The following is a 12571-nucleotide window of genomic DNA, read 5'->3' as shown; positions in this document are numbered from 1 at the left end:
ACTTGTAAACCGACTCAGTTTGCTAATAGCACATGCTATATCTAATCGCATACAATTCATGATATACATCAAACTTCTCAATACTCTTGCATAGTCTAGTTGTGAGTCACTTTTACCTTCATTCTCTTGAAGTGTATAACTCACGTCAATTGGAGTCTTGACAATCTTGAAATTTAAATACTTGAACTTGTCAAGTACTTTTTCAATATAGTGAGAATGTGATAATGCTAGAGCTTGTGGAGTGTTGTGAATTCTGATTTCTAAGATCACATTTGCAACTCCTAAGTCTTTCATGTTGAATTTGCTAGCCAGCATGCGCTTAGTAGCATCTATATCGCCACATCTATGCTCATTATCAACATGTCATCAACATATAAGCAAACAATGACTTCATGACATGGAGTGCTTTTAATGTAAACTCATTTGCACACTTGTTGATTTTAAACCCACTTGTCAATATTGTTTGGTAAATTTGACATGCCATTATTTAGCTGCTGGTTTAAGTCCATAAAGCAACTTAACAAGTTTGCACACTTTCTTTTCTTTATCCGGAACCAGAAAACGCTCAAGTTGTTCCATGTAAATCTCTTCCTCCAATTCTCTATTTAATAAAGTTGTTTTAACACCCATTTGATGGATTTCAAGACCATACACGGCTGCCAGCGCCACTAACACCCTAATAGATGTTATCCTCATTACTGGCGAGTAAGTGTCAAAGTAATCAAGCCATTTCTTTTGTCTATAACCTTTGACAACAAGTCTTGTCTTATATTTATCAATAGTGCCATCAACTTTCGTTTTCCATTTAAAGATCTATTTCGAACCTAAAGGTTTATTCTTCCCTCTCTCCTATGAAAATATGATCTGCAGCCAATACTAAGCGTGATCCACACTACAATACCTGGCTGATAGCTGATATTTTGGCTCCCCATTTTTTTAATCGCATTTCCTTTACCCTCGATTCATTATCTCACTTGAGCTTGATTCTTTCCAGGTTTGGCCATGCTAGAGACCTGTTGTATCATTCGTCCATTCCTAGTTCTGATCTATAGGTATCTCTACTCTCACTCGAGCCAGTAGCAAGTAACGTCGTTCCTCATTTCACAACGTAAAATTGGGGTAACTCTATCCTCGATTTTTCCAGTATACAGAGATACTTATATGCCACAGAGATAAATAGTTACATCGACTATGAGAAGATGGAAGGTCTAGAGACTCGAATTCAGTTCATGGTTGACAATGTGGGACAATTCTACCTTGCTCTTTGGCTTAATAAGGTTGAAGATGATGCAGATGCAAATGACATTAAAGATGATGCAGATTCAGATAAGGATAAATATGATATAAATGATACATATTCATATGAGGATGAAGATGATCCAGAATCGGATGAGGTTGTAGATAAAGCTAATTCAAATTATATTAAATATGATGCAGATTCAGATGAGGATAAAGATGATATAGATACATATGAAGATACAAATAATACATATTCATATAAGGATGAAGATGATCCAGAATCAGATGAGGGTGAAGATAATGTTGATTCAAAGGACAATAAAGATGATGTAGATTCAGATGAGGCTAAAGATGATATAGATTCAGATGAAGATACCGATGATACATATTCACATGAGGATGGAAATGATTTCGTGAATAAACCTCCATATCTATTATGTCTGATTGTGCTAGTGGAGCTGGAACTGAAAAAGACTTTTCTTGGTGAAATAAGGGCTTCAAAGTTTAGTTAATCAACAACTATCAAAAAGCAGAAATTGCCTAAAGATTTTTCACATCAGCTCCACAGTCTGCTGGTGAGTATCGAGTGCAAGAAGCTTAAAAACTTTTTTGATACTATCTCTATTCGAAATATTAATGTGGCAAAAGAGTTCTTGTTGGTCGTTCTTGCTGATGTGCCAAGTCATGTTATTAATGGTAAGCGGTTGAATGTGGTCTTGAAAGAGGTTCGAGCTCTTATGGGCGATGTTCTAAGTGTAGTTCATAGCTCTATGATCAAATATGATACTAGCAAGATAGACCTTTTCTCGCTACAGATATTGGAGAAAACTGAAAATCTAAAGGCACAACTCGAGAGATACTACAAGTCCTTAAAATTCACCCATATCAGTTTCCCACGGTTGGTAGATTGAGCTTTCTGGATTCTCAATTAAGGAAATTAAATGAGAGGATAAAATTGAATTATGTTTAGATTTTATGATGAAGCATCATTTTGTTATTTTAGAGAAAGATCTTTCATCTCTAACATCCATTTTTAAAGATGTTGTGAATGTGCAACATGAACATGAAATTTTTAAAGATCTTCAGAGGCGTACTATCAAGTTGGCATACGAAGCTAAAGTAGCCATTGACTCTATTGTTGCTCAATATAATGCTCTTTGGCATCTTTTTTCTCACTTCCTACAATCTTAAAAGAGATCAAGCATGTTAGTGCGGAGGTGAATGAGATGTGGGCGGACAACCTCGCTCTTATGCCCTGCTCTAGGGTAGAGACAACTAAACATCCACTAATTCAACATAGCAATGTTATGAATGATGAGGAGATAGTTTATTTTGAGAATAACATGAAAAGAATAATTCGGCATCTGATTCAAGGAACAAATGAGATAGATGCCATCGTAATTGTTGGGATGGGGACAAGGCAAAACAACTTGTGCAAGAAAGTTGTTTAATAATGAAATTATTGCTTCTTATTTTGATATTCGACCATGGTTCATCATCTCCCAAACATATAATCGGAGAGAGCTATTACAAGAGATTTTTAGTTAAGTTACCGGTTCAAAGGACAAGGGAGATAAGGATGACATTCTTGCAAACATGCTGAGGAAAAGCTTAATGGGAAAGAGATATCTCAGTGTCTTGGATGATATGTGGGATGCTATGGCATGGGATGACTTAAGCCTTTGTTTCCCTGATTTTGGATATAGACTCAAAATTGTAGTTACAACTCGACTTGAGGAAGTAGGTAAGCAGGTCAAGCACCATACCGACCCTTATTCTCTTTCCTTCCTCACACCAGATGAAAGTTGTAAATTGTTGCAGAAAAAGGTGTTTCAAGGGGAATATTTTCGGCCTCAACTACAAGATGTGAGTCAAGAAGTTGTAGAAATATACAAAGGATTGCCTCTAACTATTGTATTTGTGAACGTTACTGAGTTAAAACAAAATTCAAGAAACTGTTAGAAGAATAAAGAAATATATCAAATAGTAAAGAATCAGAAATATTCCAAGTCCACAATTTTCTTGTGTGTCCTTAAGGAATTTTAACCCCCTCACACGTTGCCAAGGTAATGGATTAAATCCTCCCAGGATAAAATGGAATAAACCTTCCTGCAACAGTGACAATACAAACTGCAGGATACCAACGAACTCAAAGAACGGAGCAAAATCACACTTACGAATTTGAGAGAGAGAGACTGCGAATTAGGATGCAGTATATTCAGAAAGAAAGAAGTTCTAGAGTCTTTTTCGTATATAGAAGATGCAACCTTGCCTCAGAATTTATAGGCAAATATCAGAAAAGGTGTCTGGAAAGGTGCCTTTTCAGAAAATACGCAGCCTGCCGCGGTTCTACCGCGATTGCGGCTGAACCGCGGCCAGAGAGCTTCTCTGAATCTGACTGCCGTGATTCTACCGCGGTCGTGGCAGAACCGCGGCCAGCGAGGCCCTTTGAACGTTCAGCAGTGATTTGGCATTTAATTAATTATTAAATAATTAAATAAATTTTGTCCAAAAATAATCTTATCGATCGATCATTTGACAAATCCAAATCCAAATCCAAATCCAAATCCAAATCCAAAGCCAAAGCCGAAGCCGAGCCGAGCGAGCGACGACGATGGCGCGAGGGTTCATTCTCTTCAACTCCTTTTAAGAGTTTTAAGAAGTGAATCTATATATAAGCACATAAATGTGATTGTCCCTCACCAATTAGGGACAAAGTGCAAGACAAAAGTAAGTTCACTTCTTCAAATTTTCATTTTCCCTCCATTTTATTTCCCTCCATTGCCAATTCACACTTCTTCTCTTTTAAAGCCCAATGGCTTAAAGTCCAACAATCCCCCACATAAATGGGAATGGCCGTATCAAGAAAGATCATAGATGAAAGCTATGTGATTTTGCAAGTAAGGATTAATTGCATCTGGATAAGTAGGTTTCCCTTTGAACTTTCCGTAGTGAACATATGTCGGATATACTCGATCAATCGGTAGATTTGATATCTTTGAACCGTCGAACTTTCAGTGTATACCTAGACAGCCATATGTCACACAACCAACCCTTAACCGTCTTTTGGTTCTCATTGTTGTGTTCGTTTTAGCCATGAACACCGCGTGGTTTCATAAATGCGTAGAGAATTGGCCTTACAGAATTCTCATTGAAGCGGCTTCTTCTTCACACTTACATAGGTGATTCCTAAACGTGTAATCCTTTAGATTTACATTATTTGATAAATACCTCATCAAACTTAGGTAATCATTAAAGAACGTGTAAAGTTCTATCCTTGTTACTGAACATTGTCTTCATCACGAGAATGGACCAAAGATTTTGTTTTGACAATGTTGAACCGGTCAATCACAACTTTGTTTGAGCTCCTTGAACCTAGATCTCGGAACATCCAAAATTTTAGGTAGAGTTACCGCCATGTTGACTTGTCCTCGGCCATAGTCACATTCCCTTAGATGATTTCTCAACTCCCTCTCTAGTTAAGCCTTTTGTAAGTGGATCCGCAACATTATCCTTTGATCTTACATAATCAATAGTGATAATTCCACTAGAAAGTAGTTGTCTAACGGTATTATGTCTTCGTCGTATATGACGAGACTTTCCGTTATACATAACACTCCTTGCCCATCCTATTGCAGCCTCACTATCGCAATGTATGCAAATAGGAGCCAAAGGTTTTGGCCAGAACGGAATGTCTTCTAAAAAATTCCGAAGCCAGTCAGCTTCTTCACCGGCTTTATCCAATGCTATAAACTCTGATTCCATTGTAGAGCGAGCGATACATGTCTGTTTGGAAGACTTCCAAGATACTGCTCCTCCACCAACAGTAAACACGTATCCACTTGTGGACTTTGTTTCTGATGAGCCGGTTATCCAATTAGCATCACTATATCCTTCAATAACCGTAGGATATTTATTGTAGTGCAAAGCGTAGTCTTGGGTATACTCCAAATATCCCAGAACTCGTTTCATAGCCACCCAGTGATGCTTGTTGGGATTACTTGTGAATCGACTGAGTTTACTTATTGCACAAGCTATATCGGGTCGTGTACAGTTCATGATGTACATTAGACTTCCCAATACACGAGCATACTCCAATTGAGACCTACTTTCGCCTTTATTCTTCATAAGATGATGGTTTAAGTCAATTGGAGTCCTTGCACTTCTAAATTCCAAGTGTTTGAATTTTTCAAGTACCATTTTCACGTAATGTGATTGAGACAAAGCTAGACCTTGAGGAGTCCTCTGGATTTTAATTCCTAGAATTACATCGGCAACTCCTAAGTCTTTCATATCAAACTTACTAGCAAGCATACGCTTAGTAGCTTGAATGTCGGCAATGTCTTTGCTCATTATTAGCATATTATCAACATATAAGCAAACAATGACTACATGATTTTGAACGTTCTTAATGTAAACACACTTATCACATTCATTAATCTTAAAACCATTTGACAACATTGTTTGGTCAAATTTCGCATGCCATTGTTTGGGTGCTTGTTTTAATCCATAAAGAGACTTAACAAGTCTACACACCTTCTTTTCTTTTCCCGGAACCACAAACCCTTCAGGTTGGTTCATGTAAATTTCTTCCTTAAGATCACCATTTAAGAAGGCTGTTTTTACATCCATTTGATGGATTTGAAGACCATACAAGGCGGCTAACGCTATTAGCATCCGAATAGATGTAATTCTTGTTACCGGCGAGTATGTGTCAAAATAGTCAAGACCTTCTCGTTGTCTAAATCCTTTGACAACAAGTATTGCCTTGTATTTGTCAATAGTACCATCGTCTTTCATTTTCTTCTTGAAAATCCATTTAGAACCCAACGTTTTATTACTCGGAGGAAGATCAACCAATTCCCAGGTATGGTTTCTCAATATGGATTCTATTTCACTATTGACAGCTTCTTTCCAATATTGTGCTTCTGAGGAAGACATTGCTTCCTTGAAGGTACGAGGCTCATTTTCTAACAGAAAAGTCATAAAATCTGGACCGAATGAAGTATATATCCTTTGACGTTTACTTCTTCTTGGATTTTCTTCATTAGGCATACCATCTGTTATTTCCTCCCGAGGTCATTTTGACTTTTGGCAGGTCACTTCACTTTCCTTTTTATACGGATAAATAGTTTCAAAGAATTCAGCATTATCTGATTCTATTATCGTATTAATGTGAATTTTAGGATTTTCTGATTTATGAACCAGAAAACGATATGCCTTGCTATTGGTTACATATCCAATAAACACACAATCAACCGTTTTTGGACCTATCTTAACTCTTTTATGTTTAGGAACTTGTACCTTAGCTAAACACCCCCACACTTTGAAGTATTTCAAGCTAGGCTTCCTTCCTTTCCACTTTTCATAAGGAATGGACTGTGTTTTACTATGAGGTACTCGATTGATTATCCGGTTAGCTGTAAGTATAGCTTCCCCCCACAAGTTCGGTGGTAAGCCAGAACTTATTAGCAATGCATTCATCATCTCCTTCAATGTTCGATTCTTCCTCTCCGCAATTCCATTAGATTGTGGAGAGTAAGGGGCAGTTGTTTGGTGAATAATGCCATTTTCCAAACAAATTTCTTCAAAAGGAGATTCATATTCGCCACCCCTATCACTTCTTATCATTTTGATCTTTTTGTTTAGTTGCGTTTCAACTTCACTCTTGTATTGCTTGAAAGCATTAATTGTCTCATCTTTACTATTAAGTAAATAAACATAGCAGTATCTCGTGCTATCGTCAATAAAAGTAATAAAATACTTTTTCCCACCGCGAGATGGTGTTGACTTCATGTCGCAAATATCTGTGTAAATTAAGTCTAAAGGACTTGAATTCCTTTCAACGGACTTATAAGGATGCTTAGCATACTTTGATTCCACACATATTTGACATTTGGAATTAATGCAATCAAATTTTGGCAATACTTCTAGATTTATCATCTTCCGCAATGTTTTGAAGTTTACGTGACCTAAAAGAGAATGCCATAAAGTGTTTGACTCAAGTAAGTAAGAAGAAACATTCACTTTATTGATAGGAACTGCTATTACATTTAGCTTAAAAAGGCCCTCATTTAGGTAACCTTTTCCTACATATACATCTTTCTTACTAAGTACAACACTATTAGAAACAAAAATACATTTGAATCCATTCTTGACAAGAAGTGAGGTAGACACAAGATTCTTGCGAATTTCTGGAACATGGAGGACTTGATTTAGAGTCACTATTTTTCCCGACGTCATCTTCAACGCAATCTTGCCAACTCCTTCAATTTTGGCCGTAGATGAATTTCCCATGAAGATTGTCTTGTCGGGTCCTACGGGGGCATAAGAAGAAAATAACTCCTTGTTAGCACAAACATGGCGGGTGGCTCTAGAATCTATCCACCATTCTTTTGGATTTCCTACCAAATTGCATTCAGACAACATGGCACATAAGTCCTCCATTTCATCTTCAACCATGTTAGCTTGATTCTTTTTCTTCTTATCATTCTTGGGCGCACGACAATCCACGGCCTTATGCCCAGATCTTCCACAGTTGTGGCAATTACCCTTGAACTTTTTCCTGCTTGGGTAATTCTTTGGTCCGGAAGCCTTCTTCCTCTTCTTATTTTGTGGCGCCTCCTCAACAACGTTTGCCCCCATTATTGTCGAGTTTCCACGTGACTTCTTTTCAGCATTTTTGTTGTCTTCTTCTATCCTCAGACGAACAATCAAGTCTTCTAGTGTCATCTCTTTCCGCTTGTGTTTAAGATAGTTCTTAAAATCCTTCCACAACGGCGGTAACTTTTCAATGAAAGCAGCGACTTGAAAGGCCTCATTTATGACCATACCTTCAATAACAAATTCATAATTAATAATAAGATAAATCTTATTAATAAAATTATTGATTCGGGTCATACCTTCAGCAAGGAGGTCATGCACAATGACTTGTAATTCTTGGACTTGAGTTATGACGGACCTAGTGTCAATCATCTTGAAATCCAAAAACCTTGCAGCCACGAACTTCTTAAGTCCGGCATCTTCAGTCTTGTACTTCTTCTCTAGTGCATTCCATAATGCTTTTGAAGTTTCCATGACACTATAGACATTGTACAAGCCATCTTCCAAACAACTCAATATGTAGTTTTTGCATAAGAAATCAGAATGTTTCCATGCTTCAGTTACAACAAGTCGTTCTTCATCCGGAGTATTTTCAGCCATGACCGGAGGATCCTCCTTGATGAAACGTTGCAAACTCAACGTAGTAAGATAGAAGAGCATCTTCATTTGCCAACGTTTGAAGTCAATCCCGAAAAACTTTTCGGGTTTTTCTGCCGGTGCCATAGCATGAGTAGGAGTAGAACGGCTTGTAACAGCAGCAACCGTTCCCGCAACACTTCCATTAGTTTGGTTTTCATTCGTCATATTTCTGTAAAGTTGAAAACAATACAGAACTTGTTAATCAGTGAAGTTTTTGATATCTTCAAACTGAATACCAAACCAACCATACAACACGTAACAATGGTGAAGTTTATATATACTTCAAACCCGTACGTTTATTATTCCGGCAAAGTTTTTATGTACTTTAAACCGGACAGAAAAAATTATAGGAGCAGAAAGCAACAAGGCTTTAGTCTCCAACAAAGTATAAAGAAAATAATTTAATAATCAACACAGAAACGTTAGTAAATCATTAAAATTCCTTAAGCTTGTAAACGTTACTGGGTTAAAACAAAATTCAGGAAACTGTTAGAAGAATAAAGAAATATATCAAATAGTAAAGAATCAGAAATATTCCGAGTCCACAATTTTCTTGTGTATCCTTAAGGAATTTTAACCCCCTCACACGTTGCCAAGGTAATGGATTAAATCCTCCCAGGATAAAACGGAATAAACCTTCCTGCAACAGTGGCAATACAAACTGCATGATACCAACGAACTCAAAGAACGGAGCAAAATCACACTTACGAATTTGAGAGAGAGAGACTGCGAATTAGGATGCAGTATATTCAGAAAGAAAGAAGTTCTAGAGTCTTTTTCGTATATAGAAGATGCAGCCTTGCCTCAGAATTTATAGGCAAATATCAGAAGAAGTGTCTGGAAAGGTGCCTTTTCAGAAAATACGCAGCCTACCGCGATCGCGGCCGAACTGCGGCCAGAGAACTTCTCTGAATCTGACTGCCGCGATTCTACCGCGGTCGCGGCAGAACCGCGGCCAGCGAGGCCCTCTGAACGTTCAGCAGTGATTTGGCGTTTAATTAATTATTAAATAATTAAATAAATTTTGTCCAAAAATAATCTTATCGATCATTTGACGAAGCCGAAGCCGAGCCGAGCGAGCGACTACGACGGCGCGAGGGTTCATTCTCTTCAACTCTTTTTAAGAGTTTTAAGAAGTGAATCTATATATAAGCACATAAATGTGATTGTCCCTCACCAATGAGGGACAAAGTGCAAGACAAAAGTAAGTTCACTTCTTCAAATTTTCATTTTCCCTCCATTTTATTTCCCTCCATTTCCAATTCACACTTCTTCTCTTTTAAAGCCCAATGGCTTAAAGTCCAACGGTATTGACAACTGTAATAATTCAAACAAAGAAAATGGAAGAATCTTGGTGGCATGAGGTTAAAGATGCTATATTTTCCTATCTTGATCGTGAGACTAAAGACTATTGTCCGGCGACTATGCAGTTATGTTATGATAAGTTAGGCAATTATTTAAAGCCTTGCCTACTTTACATGGGGATGTTTCCGGACGACGCACTAATTCCAGAATGATAAATTTGTGGATTGCTGAAGGGTTTGTGAAGAACAATGAATCTGGGACGTTGGAAGAGGCAGCTGAAGGTTACTTGATGGAGCTCATTAGCAGTAATGTGGTGATGGTTTCAAAGAGAAGATATAACGGTAAAGTCAAATATTGTCAGGTTCATGATGTAGCTCTTCACTTTTGCTTGAAAAAGAGTAAATAAGAAAAGTTTATGCTGGCAATGAAGCAGTATAGAAAATTTGAAGGTTCCCATTGGAGGGAAAACTGACTGAGATTTGATATCATGGATGATGTCGAATTGATGTCCAATTTTGGATTGCTGGGCCCTGAAACACACAGAAGCCTTTCCACCTACCCTTGAGGTCACTGATTTGGACCAATCGAAGACAATTTTCGGATAGGAATTCCTTAGCGTGCATGTCTTGTCACAGAGGTGTCCTAATCTTCAAGAACTTGACATCCATTACTCTGCAGAGATTTGTCCCAAATTGGAGAGTCTTACCCAGCTTCAACCATTTCGCCTTTCCTTTAGGTGGTCCATAGTTGTATCAAAGTTACTTCAAACAGGAACTCATATAGAAAGCGCGATTTCCGACTACCAAGTCTGGAGTATCTCCAATTAGAGGATCGGTATTTGTCTGAATCAGAATAGTGACGTTCCATAAACTTAAGATCTTGAAACTGGTGCAGTTTAGTATATCAAAGTGGGAAGCCTCAGAGGAATCTTTTCCTTTCCTTGAAACGCTTGTGATAAGAGAGTGCCACAATCTCGAGAGGAGATCCCCCTTAGCTTTGCAGATATTCAAACACTCAAACAGATTAAGGTGCTTCGGTGCAAGAAAGTATCTCTCGAGGTTTCGGCTGTGCAAATTAAGGAACAAGTCAAAGATATGGAAGGATGCGACTGTATGACCTTACAATCGAAGTACTTGATCGTAACATTAACATGGTATTCTTTCTTTTTTATTTTAAATTATAAGCTTGCTTTCTCTTAATTGTTCCATGTCCATTTCAAACTAACAAGGTTGTGTTTGAATTTGACAATTGCTAGAAAATGACAGCCAATGTTAATAAATCTCATTTAGCTACTACTGATACACGGATGCATGGAAGCTCGGAATAATTAGGTCGTCTTCTTCTTTTTTCTGTAAGTTTCACTCCATGTATTCTGATGTCAGCACCTCTGCAAATTACCTTTTGATTGACTTACTAATAATGTCCATTTCACGGTTAGAACGGACACATTGGCGTAACTGGTAAAGTTGTTGTCATGTGACCAGGAGGTCATAACTTCAAGCCGTGGAAACAGCCTCTTGCAAAAATGCAAAGTAAGGCTGCGTACAATAGACTATTGTGGCCCGGTCTTTTCCCGGACCCCGCCCATAGTGGGAGCTTAGTGCACTAAGCTGCCCTTTTATAGTTGTGCTGATTTTTAAGTAATGCACTGCAGATAAATTACCTGGCCAAATTCTAATGTACTACCTGGACTCTGACAAAAAGATGTTTGTACTAATTAACTACTCATTTTCATACTGGTCATGTATGCGATAATTAACGTCATAGGCTAAAAATTGATTAAATTTCACCTCTAAACCTGCATATTTGATGATTAGTGAAGGGAAAGCCCTATATGAAAGATTAGAAGCAATTAACAGCTCTTTTGCTTCTTCTGTTGATGTTGGAACTAATGTTAGATATGTTGAGCAATAGCAGTTTTGCACATTTAGTTAACATAGGACTCCCTATACTTGCTTATGGATTCGATACAACACATTTTCTTAGAATGCACCGGATATCAAGAAAACAAGCGAAACGCTTGGGGCGCCTGTGGCGTCTTTCTTACTTCTTTTGCCTTTCATTCCTGTCTAGTCTTTTATGATCCTTAATTTATTTGTGTGTTTTGGTTTTATCTCAAGGTTTGGATTTTATAACATTTGGGAGTCGCCATTTAAGTTAAAATTAATCTGTGAAATTTGTCCAATATGCATATCAAGTTAGTGTATTACAGCTTTTTTAGAATCATCTATCTGTTTTTTTTTTTTTAGTTTGGGAACTGAGACTTTTAGTCGAAACACATTTTGAAGAAGTATTTGTTCAAAAAACGTGAGTTTTCATCAAGTTTCTATATCTATTAATTGGATAAAATTGCAATTGATTTGCTTATGTCATCCGATCTTTTGTCCATTAAGTTAATTGGCATAGTTAATATTTCTTTCAAAGTAATACTGAGTAAAATCAGTACCAATTCGCTCCTTTTAAAACAATTGAATTTAAGTCTCTTTTAGTCCTAGTTTTCAATGGAAACCTTGTCTCGTTTCTTAAAGTTATTAATCCATTTCTTAAGAAAATTTAAAGAGATCTTATTATTTTACAAATTTGAAATCCAAAATATTAGCATTTTTTAGAAGTTATTTTAGTCAAGCTAATCCAATCATAAATGTTTTTGGACTTGTGCTCAATTTTCGTGAGTTGAATCGGATTTTTTAGAACTTCATATTTATGTTTTATTATAACAAAGTTTTTTAATTAATTAACCTTTTATTTTTGGTAATCCGCTAGGCAAGCGCCTAGGGCTAGTTTT

At 37.2% G+C, this 12571-nt stretch overlaps 1 pseudogene; it reads left to right on the top strand.

Annotated features, from left to right (window-relative positions):
* Nucleotides 1-392: 392 nt before the first annotated feature.
* Nucleotides 393-11613, top strand: LOC107819888 (putative late blight resistance protein homolog R1B-12; annotated as a pseudogene).
* Nucleotides 11614-12571: the final 958 nt, after the last annotated feature.

The sequence above is a fragment of the Nicotiana tabacum genome, chromosome 6 (genome assembly GCF_000715075.1).
Source record: "Nicotiana tabacum cultivar K326 chromosome 6, ASM71507v2, whole genome shotgun sequence".
Lineage (NCBI taxonomy): Eukaryota > Viridiplantae > Streptophyta > Magnoliopsida > Solanales > Solanaceae > Nicotiana > Nicotiana tabacum.
This window is presented reverse-complemented; position numbering and strand designations above follow the sequence as displayed.